Raw genomic sequence first — 14,957 nt, 5'->3', positions numbered from 1 at the left:
AATGGAGTAATGCATGCTTAGTTTAGGTTATTGTTGTTGCTGTGATTTTGTTGTTGTTTGCAGAGGTTTAAGCACGATTCATTGAGGTTAATTAAGATGCTTGTGATGCATGATAGTTAGGTTGTTTAGAGTTGTGGAAATTTTAGCTCAAAAGTTTGGTTTTTAAAGAAAAATTGTTGAAATCTGCTGCAGTTGTTTTGTTGATGCTTGCTGTAGTTTTCAGAGGTTAAATTATGCATGTTTAAGTAGGTTTGGACTGATTTGAATGCATGTTAGTGATGTTTGATCAAGTTTGAGTTTGGAACTCAAAGCTTGATGCTTTAATGGTGATTTTGGTTTGGTTGCATGAAGCTTGGTTTTTATGCTTTAGAATTGTTCCTTAGGGTCTAAATAGCACGTCTGGAAGGTTTTGTTTGAATTGGTTTGGATTTGAGCAAGTTATGAATTTTTGGTTGAATTCTGCGAGGAACCGAAATTCTGGTTGTGCATCTGGAATTCCGGATGGGGTTCTGAAATTTCCCAGAACCGGAATTCCGGTTGGATAACCGGTCTGCCGGTTGGGTGATTTTCAGAAACCCTAGATTTCCTCGTTTTTATGTTATTTGGGGTATTGCCATGCTTTTTATCGATAGGGAAACTTTTAGTTCCTAGTTTAAGTCCCCGGGAAGTGATTTAGCGTATCACTTATGGTGTTGTGATTGTTATGGTTTAGGAGCCTGTAAACCGCCGCGCAGTTCGTTCCACTCAGGTTGACCGACACACCTGAATTCGGAATTGAGGTAAGATTAGTATAACAGTATGCATATATATTACATGATTAGCGTGCATGTAGGAAGCCTGTTAGATTACATTAGATATGTATGTTGGCTTCGAACCATCCGACTGTGTCACATCGCATGTGCTAGAGTATGACTAGCAACCGGAGTATGACCAAGGTACCGAGTATAGGCCGACACCGTATCACATAACAGTGCTAGAGTATGACTAGCAAATGGAGTATGACCAAGGTGCCGAGTATAGGCTGGTACTCGGGTTGGTGGTTCTGTACTATTTGACGTATCACATCAGTACAGGCTAGAGTATGATTAGCAGCTGGAGTATGACCAGTGTACTGAGTATAGGTTGATACTGTAACACATCGGTACAAGCTAGAGTATGACTAGCAGCTGGAGTATGACCAGTGTATCAACTAGTGCGGGGACCATGGGTCTATATAACCGAGCTTCCAATAAGTAGATCAAGAATTTAGCACTAAAATTCACTAACTTATTTATTCTTCCGTTGAATCCACGCATAGAACTTAGAATTGCACTCTCGCATATAGAATGCTCTATATGTTCCACCATATAGATGCATCATTAGTTATCCATTGTTATAATCCTAATTTGATCAATGATCCTCTATATGAATGATCTACACTGTAAAGGGATTAAATTACCGTTACACCCTACAATGTATTTATTCCTTAAAACACTTGACCCCGTATAAATAATATTTCACTTATGTAAAATGAGTACTCCACCATTTATGTTCGTTTGGTCAAGCTCGAAGGAGATCATCCTTTGCTTACTATTCGCCAGATAGAAGCTATAGATTCCATATTTATGCTAGTGCTCCCACTCAATTGCACTACCGTGTTCCCAAAATGTACGTATCACCCTGACCTAAAAGTAGGCTTAACTAACAAATCAAAGAACACGAATAGCCTTTCAAGATTGAGCCTAATCATAACAGGATTAAGAACATTTGATCTAGGATCAACTAGGCGATATTGACTTGAATAGATATTACGGTAAGTTTAATAAATCTAAGTCAAAGTTCAATATCGGTCCCTTCCGATGCATACTCCATGCATCCAACCTGAGCTTTACTTTAACCAATGCTTTGCAAAGAACATAACACTTCTCCAAATGCAAGTAAACTCTGTTGTAGATTATCATATCAGTAAAACCCTATGTCTGATAAATCTAGGAAACTTTATTCACATAGTCATGTTTACTTTCCAATGTGTTGACGACACAATAAACAGGATCAAGTATGTGAAAAGGGTTTCAGATGAATTTATACATTATGTACATATAATCATGAAATAAATCATGTGAACCATGCAACATTAAATTTTATTTCTAATCTATATTAATAAGTAAATCTGATTATATTGAAATGAGTTTTATTTAGGGCATAAAACCCAACAATCAGCAGTACCCCTCACAAATCCATTAGCTAGAAGAAAAGAAATTACCCTATCTGTAAAGACCGCTTAGTTTAATTTGGAAATTAGTAGTTAATTATGTTTAATTATGGAAAATTATTTATAGCTAGTTAAATAATTATTTATACTGTTATTATTGAATTCAGAAATGCATTTTATGTCATTTAGTGATTTTCATAAGTTTGCATTTCCGGTGCCCGGTAACATGGAACTCGGTGTTTGGCTCAGTAAAATCACAACTTAGTATATTAGTAGATTGGGACGGTTTATTAGACATTGGGAATGTCGGGATTGGCCGGGAATTCGGAATTTCCCAAAGTACCCCTTTAGTGTTATTTATGTTATTTTAGCATGGAGGGGCAAATTGGTCATTTTGCCCCATTGTTATTTTGTCCTTTAGTGGACTTAATAATTGGAAAATATGTGTTTTTCTATGTTATTTGTTGGCTGAAGTAGATGGGTTATGTTGCTTGTATTTTCATTTTTTCCAAAGTTAGAAAAAATTAGAAAAAAAAAGTTAGAAAAGCTCTCTCTTTTTTCCTCTTGTTTTCGGCCCTCCTTGAGCAGCAAGGAAGTGGATTACTCTCTTGTGATTCAAGTGGTTTCCTTTAGAGTGATTCTAGTAAAGGTAATTTTGTCTAGCTTCTCTTCTTTTTATTTTCTTGAATTTTTGGTGAAAAATGGAGTAATGCATGCTTAGTTTAGGTTATTATTGTTGCTGTGATTTTGTTGTTGTTTGCAGAGGTTTAAGCATGATTAATTGAGGTGAATTAAGCTGCTTGTGATGCATGATAGTTAGGTTGTTTAGAGTTGTGGAAATTTTAGCTCAAAATTTTGGTTTCCAAAGAAAAATTGTTGAAATTTGCTGCTGTTGTTTTGTTGATGCTTGCTGTAGTTTTCAGAGGTTAAATTATGCATGTTTAAGTAGGTTTGGACTGATTTGAATGCATGTTAGTGATGTTTGATCAAGTTTGAGTTTGGAACTCAAAGCTTGATGCTTTAATGGTGATTTTGGTTTGGTTGCATGAAGCTTGGTTTTTATGCTTTAGAATTGTTCCTTAGGGTCTAAATAGCAGGTCTGGAAGGTTTTGTTTGAATTGGTTTGGATTTGAGCAAGTTATGAATTTTTGGTTGAATTCTGCGAGGAACCGAAATTCTGGTTGTGCATCCAAAATTCCGGATGGGGTTCTGAAATTTCCCAAAACCGGAATTCCGGTTGGATAACCGGTCTGCCGGTTGGGTGATTTTTAGAAACCCTAGATTTCCTTATTTTTATGTTATTTGGGGTATTTCCATGCTTTTTATCGATAGGGAAACTTTTAGTTCCTAGTTTAAGTCCCCGGGAAGTGATTTAGCGTATCACTTATGGTGTTGTGATTGTTATGGTTTAGGAGCCTGTAAACCGCCGCGTTAGCTCGTTCCAACAAAGTTGACCGCACACCTGAATTCGGAATTGAGGTAAGATTAGTATAACAGTATGCATATATATTACATGTTTAGCGTGCATGTAGGAAGCCTGTTAGATTACATTAGATATGTATGTTGGCTTCGAACCATCCGACTGTGTCACATCGGTACAGGATAGAGTATGACTAGCAACTGGAGTATGACCAGTGTACCGAGTATAGGCTGACACTGTATCACATCGGCAAAGGCTAGAGTATGACTAGCAGCTGGAGTATGACCAGTGTGCCGAGTATAGGCTGATACTCAGGTTGGTGGTTCTGTACTATTTGACGTATCACATCAGTACAGGCTAGAGTATGACTAGCAGCTGGAGTATGACCAGTGTACTGAGTATAGGTTGATACTGTATCACATCGGTACAGGCTAGAGTATGACTAGCAGCTGGAGTATGACCAGTGTACCAAGTATAGGCTATTACTTGTCAATAGTACCGTCTTATGAACGTTCAGGACTCAGTATCGTGTGGGACACGGCAGTTAGGGTTATGGTCAGGGGTATGGGCGTCTCATCATAACTCGGGACTTATGTATGATATTTGTTTATGCTTTTCTTACTGAGTCTGTCGACTCACAGTGCTATGTTTATGTGTAGGTAAGGGCAAGGCTAAGGCTGAAGGACCGTGAGAGCGAGCCGGTGAAGATTGTACATGTCGGGGCGGTTAGGCCTGGAGCGTACGATCCTCGGGACAGCAAGGCTATTTTTGTAATTAGTCGCTAGGCGACAAGTATTTTGTATAGTCAGTGAACTTTTGTAAATGTTTTGTAATCGGGATCCCGAGTATTTTTGTATAAACATTTTATGAGTTTAATTAAAAAGCAAAAGTTTTAATTAATCACGATTTCCATAAACCTCGTTGATTAGCAACGAGCGTCACAGTACGTTTAAAAATCACGTAATACGCCTATGCTAGTTAGTCGCTAGGCGACAAGTATTTTGTATAGTCAGTGAACTTTTGTAAATGTTTTGTAATCGGGATCCCGAGTATTTTTGTATAAACATTTTATGAGTTTAATTAAAAAGCAAAAGTTTTAATTAATCACGATTTCCATAAACCTCGTTGATTAGCAACGAGCTGCACAGTACGTTTAAAAATCACGTAATACGCCTATGCTAGTTAGGGTGTTACAATTTGGTATCAGAGCCGCCAGGTTGTCTTCCGAAGATCGTCACGACATGTACAATCATCATCCGCAGTTAGCTCGTTCTACGGTTTAGTAAGCTTTTATTGCTTTAGTAGCTTATTATTTATTTTAAAATAAGAAAAGCCTGATAGGAAGCATGTTAGTAGCCTGATAGTAGAATAGGCGCATGTTTTGTTTTTAATTTCCAAATTAAGCGGCATTAGTAAGCTCTCTTTGATCATGACCTGATGTGCCAACTCTTGGTTTCGCAGGCGGTTCCGACTAGATGGACGCCAGACGGAATACCAGGAGTCAGGGCAACTCGCAGGGTCGACCAGGGTCGTGGAGCCCGCCCCCCGCAAGCTGTGGGCCGTGGTAGAGGTCCCGGGGCGGTGGCTCGTGGTCGGGGTGATGAGAACCCGCCACAGCCGCCCACCGCCCAAGCCGAGCAAGAAGCCCGAATTGGGAGACTAGGTTTGCCGAAGTGCAAGCCGGGATAGAGGAACAAGATCTCGAGATACGAGAGATCGAGGCGAGCGGGGTGCTCCCGCAGGCTCGTGTGCCGAAGTTCCTGTGGCACCCGCCCCTGCTGCTCAGGCCGAAATAGTAGTAGCGGCAAACAGAATGGAACCCTTGTATGAAAGGTTCCGGAAGCAAGCATCTCCGATTTTTCTGGGAGGTCCAGATGTTATGAAGGCCGAGCAGTGGTTAACGGTGATCACCAGAATATTGAACTTTATGGGTGTCACCGGGAATGACAGAGTGGTGTGTGCCACCTTCCGGCCTCCAAGAAGACGCTCTAGTCTGGTGGGACATGGTGTCTCAGATTCATGACGTCACCACCATGACATGGGAAAGGTTCCAGGAACTCTTCAACGCAAAATATTATAACGAGGCAGTTAGAAGTGCCAAGAGGAAAGAGTTCACCCACCTGACCCAGCGGGAAAATATGAGCGTAACTGAGTATACTACCCAGTTCGACCGGTTGGCGAGGTTAGCCTCGGGAATAGTGCCAACTGATTTTAGCAAGAAGGAGAAGTACCTGGACGGGTTAAATGTGAAGATCAAACACGACCTGATGATCACCACTGACGACAGGACCACCTATGCTGAGATGGTGGAGAAGGCACTGCGAGCTGAGGGCGCAGTTGGATGTATGTCAGAGTCGGCTAGTACTCCGCGGAGCTGGCGGGGCTCCTACCCCTCCTGCATCAGGCTTTAGCAGGGGAGGTAGTGGTTCGGCCATGGACCAGAAGAGGAGAACATCCACTGCATCCGGTAGCCGTCAGGGTGGTGCAAAGACCCGGTTTTCTTATCCTAAGTGCCCTAGTTGCAAAAGGCACCATCAGGGTGAGTGCAAAGGTCAGGGATGCTTTAAGTGTGGCATGCCCGGACACTACAAGAGGGATTGTCCCAAGCTCCGATCAGAGGCACCGAGGGCTCCGGCGAGACCCACTCCAGCTAGGGTGTTCGCCATCACTCAGCCGATGCAGCATGCCGCCCCTCGCCTGTAACAGTCGCCTTTCGCTTAATAACTCGTATTACTCTGTGCTATTTGATTCTGGGGCCACACATTCTTATGTGGCAGCCAGAATCTTTAGTAAATTAGATAGACCGTATGATAGATATGAATCAGGGTTTGGAACCCTATTACCTGGGGGAGAGTTAGTTATCTCCAAAAGGTGGATTAGGTCTATGCCGATCAGAATAGATGGTAGAGAGTTAAGTGCTGACTTGATAGAGATGAGCCTAGTAGAGTTCGATATTATTTTAGGAATGGATTTCCTGTCGAAATACTCAACCAGTATTGATTGCAAGAAGAAGATGGTGATCTTCCAACCGGAAAATGATGAACCATTTGTGTTTGTTGGTTCAGTTCGGGGATCCCGGATCCCGATGATTTCGAACATGTCAGCTAAAGAGTTATTGCATGGCGGTTGTTTAGGGTTTCTGGCCGTGGTGATGGACACCACTCGGCCAGATACCATTCGGCCAGAGGATATCAGAGTGGTTCGAGAATTTCTAGATGTTTTTCCCAAAGAACTTCCAGGGTTACCACCTCAGCGGGAGATTGATTTCGTTATAGATCTGGCACCAGGAGTGGAACCGGTTTCCAAAGCCCCGTATAGAATGGCTCTAGCTGAACTTAAGGAGTTAAAGATTTAGCTCCAGGGGTTGCTTGACATAGGGTTTATTCGGCCTAGTGTGTCACCCTGGGGAGCTCTGGTTTTGTTCGTTAAGAAGAAAGATGGAACTATGAGGATGTGTATCGATTACAGTGAATTGAACAAGCTAACAGTGAAGAATAAATATCCACTACCTAGAATCGATAATCTGTTTGATCAACTTCAGGGGAAGACGGTGTTTTCCAAGATTGATCTCCGCTCGGGTTATCATCAGTTGAAAATCTGAGAGGAGGACATTCCGAAGACGGCTTTCCGTACTAGGTATGGACATTACGAATTCTTGGTTACGTCGTTTGGACTAACCAATGCTCCTGTAGCATTTATGGATTTGATGAATAGAGTATTCAAGGATTTCCTCAATATCTGTGTGATTGTGTTTATCGACGACATCCTTGTGTACTCTCAATCAAAAGAGGAGCATGAGTTACATCTTCAGAGGGTTTTGCAACGGCTTCGGGAGCACAAGATTTATGCCAAATTCAAGAAATGTGAATTCTGGCTATCTCAGGTGTCCTTCCTAGGGCACATCGTTAGCAAAGATAGGATCAAGGATGATCCCGGGAAGATAGAATCCGTCAGGGATTGGCCGAGACCGAAGACAGTGACAGAAATTAGAAGCTTCTTGGGTTTAGCTGGGTATTATTGTAGGTTCGTGGAAGGGTTTTCTAAAATTTCAACACCCTTAACCGAACTTACAAAGAAGAATCAGCGATTTGTCTGGTCAGACAAGTGCGAAGCTAGTTTTCAGGAGCTGAAACAGAGATTGATTACCGCTCCAGTGCTAGCTTTGCCTTCAGACAACGAAAAATTTGTAGTTTATTGCGATGCATCCAGACAGGGTCTGGGGTGTGTGCTGATGCAAGCCGATCGGGTTATCGCTTATGCCTCCCGTCAGTTAAAGGATTACGAACAACGATACCCGACTCATGATCTAGAGTTGGCCGCAGTGGTTTTTGCATTGAAGATCTGGCGGCATTACCTTTACGGAGAAAGGTGTGAAATCTATACCGACCATAAAAGTCTCAAGTATTTCTTTACTCAGAAAGATTTGAATATGAGACAGAGGCGTTGGTTGGAATTAGTGAGAGATTACGACTGTGAGATTCTCTATCACCTTGGGAAGGCCAATGTAGTGGCCAATGCCCTGAGCAGGAAGGGTCCCGGGCAGGTAGCTAGCATGATTCAGATCTCACCTCAGTTAGCAGAGGACATGGTTAGATCCAGCATTGAGTTTGTGGTAGGTCAGCTTCACAACTTAACGCTACAATCTGATCTGCTGGAAAGAATTAAAGCCGCTCAGATGACTGATCCAGAGTTAGTGAAAATCAGAGATGAGGTTTTGGCTGGTCAAGCCAGGGATTTCTCAGTGTCAAACAACGGGATGCTTGTGTATAAAGCAAGGGTTTGTGTTCCGAGTAGTGTGGAACTCAGGAATGAGATCTTTGAGGAGGCTCATTCTACCCCTTATTCTCTGCATCCCGGCACCACTAAGATGTACCAAGATCTTAAACCGTACTTCTGGTGGAGCGGTATAAAGAAGAATTTCGTAGAATTCGTATCGAGATGCCTCACTTGTCAGCAGATTAAGGCTGAACATCAGAGACCGGCAGGGTTGTTGAAGCCTTTAACCCTACCTGAATGGAAGTGGGAAGATATCACGATGGATTTCGTGGTTGGGTTACCTAGAACCACGGGCTTATTTGATTCCATCTGGGTAGTGGTGGATCGATTCACGAAATCTGCTCATTTTCTGCCTGTTAGAACAACCTTTACAGTGGATCAGTTGGCAGAATTGTATGTTAGAGAGATTGTAAGACTTCACGGGGTACCGAAGTCGATAGTTTCGGATAGAGATCCAAAGTTCACCTCCAAGTTTTGGCAGAGTTTGCAACGAGCAATGGGTACAAAACTAAAATTCAGTACAGCATTCCATCCTCAGACAGATGGTCAGTCCGAAAGGACAATTCAAATATTGGAGGACATGTTACGAGCCTGTGTTATGGATTTTGAGGGCTCTTGGAGTAAATACCTACCGTTGATATAATTTTCTTACAACAACAGTTATCAGAGTACGATAGGGATGGCTCCCTATGAATTGTTATACGGTAGGAAGTGTAGATCTCCCATCCACTGGGACGAGACAGGGGAGAGGAAGTACTTAGGTCCGGAGTCAGTGCAGCGGACCAATGAGGCAATAGAGAAAGTAAAAGCTAGAATGCTTGCCTCACAGAGTAGACAGAAAATTTACGCAGATCCGAAACGCAGAGATGTTGAGTTCCAAGTAGGGGACCATGTGTTTTTACGAGTGTCTCCAATGAAAGGGATCAAACGTTTCGGGAAAAGATGCAAGTTATGCCCTAGATTTATAACACCTTTTGAGATTCTCGAGAAGATAGGTAAAGTGGCATACCGGTTAGCATTGCCTCCAGCTCTAACAACAGTTCACAACCTATTCCATGTCTCTATGTTGAGAAAGTACGTTTCAGATCCCTCTCATATACTCAGTTATGAGAGCCTTGAACTGCAGCCAGATATGTCTTACGAAGAACAGCCAGTGCAGATCCTGGATAGAAAGGATAAAGTCCTTCGGAATAAGACCATAGCATTGGTCAAAGTTCTCTGGAGAAACAGCAAGGTGGAGGAAGCCACCTGGGAGCTAGAGTCAGATATGAGAGCTCAATATCCAGAGTTATTCAGGTTAGATTTCGGGGACGAAATCCTTTTAAGGGGGAATAGTTGTAAACACCGCTTAGTTTAATTTGGAAATTAGCAGTTAATTATGTTTAATTATGGAAAATTATTTATAGCTAGTTAAATAATTATTTATACTGCTATTATTGAATTCAGAAATGCATTTTATGTCATTTAGTGATTTTCATAAGTTTGCATTTCCGGTGCCCAGTAACATGGAACTCGGTGTTTGGCTTAGTAAAATCACAACTTAGTATATTAGTAGATTGGGACGGTTTATTAGACATTGGGAATGTCGGGATTGGCCGGGAATTTGGAAATTTCCCAAAATACCCCTTTAGTGTTATTTATGTTATTTTAGCATGGAGGGGCAAATTGGTCATTTTGCCCCATTGTTATTTTGTCCTTTAGTGGACTTAATAATTGGAAAATATGTGTTTTTCTATGTTATTTGTTGGCTGAAGTAGATGGGTTATGTTGCATGTATTTTCATTTTTTCCAAAGTTAGAAAAAATTAGAAAAAAAAAAGTTAGAAAAGCTCTCTCTCTTTTCCTCTTGTTTTCGGCCCTCCTTGAGCAGCAAGGAAGTGGATTTTTCTCTTGTGATTCAAGTGGTTTCCATCAAGTTTAGAGTGATTCTAGTAGAGGTAATTTTGTCTAGCTTCTCTTCTTTTATTTTCTTGAATTTTTGATGAAAATGGAGTAATGCATGCTTAGTTTAGGTTATTGTTGTTGCTGTGATTTTGTTGTTGTTTGCAGAGGTTTAAGCACGATTCATTGAGGTTAATTAAGATGCTTGTGATGCATGATAGTTAGGTTGTTTAGAGTTGTGGAAATTTTAGGTCAAAAGTTTGGTTTTTAAAGAAAAATTGTTGAAATCTGCTGCAGTTGTTTTGTTGATGCTTGCTGTAGTTTTCAGAGGTTAAATTATGCATGTTTAAGTAGGTTTGGACTGATTTGAATGCATGTTAGTGATGTTTGATCAAGTTTGAGTTTGGAACTCAAAGCTTGATGCTTTAATGGTGATTTTGGTTTGGTTGCATGAAGCTTGGTTTTTATGCTTTAGAATTGTTCCTTAGGGTCTAAATAGCACGTCTGGAAGGTTTTGTTTGAATTGGTTTGGATTTGAGCAAGTTATGAATTTTTGGTTGAATTCTGCGAGGAACCGAAATTCTGGTTGTGCATCTGGAATTCCGGATGGGGTTCTGAAATTTCCCAGAACCGGAATTCCGGTTGGATAACCGGTCTGCCGGTTGGGTGATTTTCAGAAACCCTAGATTTCCTCGTTTTTATGTTATTTGGGGTATTGCCATGCTTTTTATCGATAGGGAAACTTTTAGTTCCTAGTTTAAGTCCCCGGGAAGTGATTTAGCGTATCACTTATGGTGTTGTGATTGTTATGGTTTAGGAGCCTGTAAACCGCCGCGCAGTTCGTTCCACTCAGGTTGACCGACACACCTGAATTCGGAATTGAGGTAAGATTAGTATAACAGTATGCATATATATTACATGATTAGCGTGCATGTAGGAAGCCTGTTAGATTACATTAGATATGTATGTTGGCTTCGAACCATCCGACTGTGTCACATCGGTACAGGCTAGAGTATGACTAGCAACTGGAGTATGACCAGTGTACCGAGTATAGGCTGACACTGTATCACATCGGCACAGGCTAGAGTATGACTAGCAGCTGGAGTATGACCAGTGTGCCGAGTATAGGCTGGTACTCGGGTTGGTGGTTCTGTACTATTTGACGTATCACATCAGTACAGGCTAGAGTATGATTAGCAGCTGGAGTATGACCAGTGTACTGAGTATAGGTTGATACTGTAACACATCGGTACAAGCTAGAGTATGACTAGCAGCTGGAGTATGACCAGTGTATCAACTAGTGCGGGGACCATGGGTCTATATAACCGAGCTTCCAATAAGTAGATCAAGAATTTAGCACTAAAATTCACTAACTTATTTATTCTTCCGTTGAATCCACGCATAGAACTTAGAATTGCACTCTCAGTATATAGAATGCTCTATATGTTCCACCATATAGATGCATCATTAGTTATCCATTGTTATAATCCTAATTTGATCAATGATCCTCTATATGAATGATCTACACTGTAAAGGGATTAAATTACCGTTACACCCTACAATGTATTTATTCCTTAAAACACTTGACCCCGTATAAATAATATTTCAGCTTATGTAAAATGAGTACTCCACCATTTATGTTCGTTTGGTCAAGCTCGAAGGAGATCATCCTTTGCTTACTATTCGCCAGATAGAAGCTATAGATTCCATATTTATGCTAGTGCTCCCACTCAATTGCACTACCGTGTTCCCAAAATGTATGTATCACCCTGACCTAAAAGTAGGCTTAACTAACAAATCAAAGAACACGAATAGCCTTTCAAGATTGAGCCTAATCATAACAGGATTAAGAACATTTGATCTAGGATCAACTAGGCGATATTGACTTGAATAGATATTACGGTAAGTTTAATAAATCTAAGTCAAAGTTCAATATCGGTCCCTTCCGATGCATACTCCATGCATCCAACCTGAGCTTTACTTTAACCAATGCTTTGGAAAGAACATAACACTTCTCCAAATGCAAGTAAACTCTGTTGTAGATTATCATATCAGTAAAACCCTATGTCTGATAAATCTAGGAAACTTTATTCACATAGTCATGTTTACTTTCCAATGTGTTGACGACACAATAAACAGGATCAAGTATGTGAAAAGGGTTTCAGATGAATTTATACATTATGTACATATAATCATGAAATAAATCATGTGAACCATGCAACATTAAATTTTATTTCTAATCTATATTAATAAGTAAATCTGATTATATTGAAATGAGTTTTATTTAGGGCATAAAACCCAACAATCAGCAGTACCCCTCACAAATCCATTAGCTAGAAGAAAAGAAATTACCCTATCTGTAAAGACCGCTTAGTTTAATTTGGAAATTAGTAGTTAATTATGTTTAATTATGGAAAATTATTTATAGCTAGTTAAATAATTATTTATACTGTTATTATTGAATTCAGAAATGCATTTTATGTCATTTAGTGATTTTCATAAGTTTGCATTTCCGGTGCCCGGTAACATGGAACTCGGTGTTTGGCTCAGTAAAATCACAACTTAGTATATTAGTAGATTGGGACGGTTTATTAGACATTGGGAATGTCGGGATTGGCCGGGAATTCGGAATTTCCCAAAGTACCCCTTTAGTGTTATTTATGTTATTTTAGCATGGAGGGGCAAATTGGTCATTTTGCCCCATTGTTATTTTGTCCTTTAGTGGACTTAATAATTGGAAAATATGTGTTTTTCTATGTTATTTGTTGGCTGAAGTAGATGGGTTATGTTGCTTGTATTTTCATTTTTTCCAAAGTTAGAAAAAATTAGAAAAAAAAAGTTAGAAAAGCTCTCTCTTTTTTCCTCTTGTTTTCGGCCCTCCTTGAGCAGCAAGGAAGTGGATTACTCTCTTGTGATTCAAGTGGTTTCCTTTAGAGTGATTCTAGTAAAGGTAATTTTGTCTAGCTTCTCTTCTTTTTATTTTCTTGAATTTTTGGTGAAAAATGGAGTAATGCATGCTTAGTTTAGGTTATTATTGTTGCTGTGATTTTGTTGTTGTTTGCAGAGGTTTAAGCATGATTAATTGAGGTGAATTAAGCTGCTTGTGATGCATGATAGTTAGGTTGTTTAGAGTTGTGGAAATTTTAGCTCAAAATTTTGGTTTCCAAAGAAAAATTGTTGAAATTTGCTGCTGTTGTTTTGTTGATGCTTGCTGTAGTTTTCAGAGGTTAAATTATGCATGTTTAAGTAGGTTTGGACTGATTTGAATGCATGTTAGTGATGTTTGATCAAGTTTGAGTTTGGAACTCAAAGCTTGATGCTTTAATGGTGATTTTGGTTTGGTTGCATGAAGCTTGGTTTTTATGCTTTAGAATTGTTCCTTAGGGTCTAAATAGCAGGTCTGGAAGGTTTTGTTTGAATTGGTTTGGATTTGAGCAAGTTATGAATTTTTGGTTGAATTCTGCGAGGAACCGAAATTCTGGTTGTGCATCCAAAATTCCGGATGGGGTTCTGAAATTTCCCAAAACCGGAATTCCGGTTGGATAACCTATTCACGGTTGGGTGATTTTTAGAAACCCTAGATTTCCTTATTTTTATGTTATTTGGGGTATTTCCATGCTTTTTATCGATAGGGAAACTTTTAGTTCCTAGTTTAAGTCCCCGGGAAGTGATTTAGCGTATCACTTATGGTGTTGTGATTGTTATGGTTTAGGAGCCTGTAAACCGCCGCGCAGTTCGTTCCAGTCAGGTTGACCGGCACACCTGAATTCGGAATTGAGGTAAGATTAGTATAACAGTATGCATATATATTACATGTTTAGCGTGCATGTAGGAAGCCTGTTAGATTACATTAGATATGTATGTTGGCTTCGAACCATCCGACTGTGTCACATCGGTACAGGATAGAGTATGACTAGCAACTGGAGTATGACCAGTGTACCGAGTATAGGCTGACACTGTATCACATCGGCAAAGGCTAGAGTATGACTAGCAGCTGGAGTATGACCAGTGTGCCGAGTATAGGCTGATACTCAGGTTGGTGGTTCTGTACTATTTGACGTATCACATCAGTACAGGCTAGAGTATGACTAGCAGCTGGAGTATGACCAGTGTACTGAGTATAGGTTGATACTGTATCACATCGGTACAGGCTAGAGTATGACTAGCAGCTGGAGTATGACCAGTGTACCAAGTATAGGCTATTACTTGTCAATAGTACCGTCTTATGAACGTTCAGGACTCAGTATCGTGTGGGACACGGCAGTTAGGGTTATGGTCAGGGGTATGGGCGTCTCATCATAACTCGGGACTTATGTATGATATTTGTTTATGCTTTTCTTACTGAGTCTGTCGACTCACAGTGCTATGTTTATGTGTAGGTAAGGGCAAGGCTAAGGCTGAAGGACCGTGAGAGCGAGCCGGTGAAGATTGTACATGTCGGGGCGGTTAGGCCTGGAGCGTACGATCCTCGGGACAGCAAGGCTATTTTTGTAATTAGTCGCTAGGCGACAAGTATTTTGTATAGTCAGTGAACTTTTGTAAATGTTTTGTAATCGGGATCCCGAGTATTTTTGTATAAACATTTTATGAGTTTAATTAAAAAGCAAAAGTTTTAATTAATCAAGATTTCCATAAACCTCGTTGATTAGCAACGAGCGTCACAGTACGTTTAAAAATCACGTAATACGCC

Source organism: Cannabis sativa, chromosome 6 (assembly GCF_029168945.1).
Source record: "Cannabis sativa cultivar Pink pepper isolate KNU-18-1 chromosome 6, ASM2916894v1, whole genome shotgun sequence".
Lineage (NCBI taxonomy): Eukaryota > Viridiplantae > Streptophyta > Magnoliopsida > Rosales > Cannabaceae > Cannabis > Cannabis sativa.
This window is presented reverse-complemented; position numbering follows the sequence as displayed.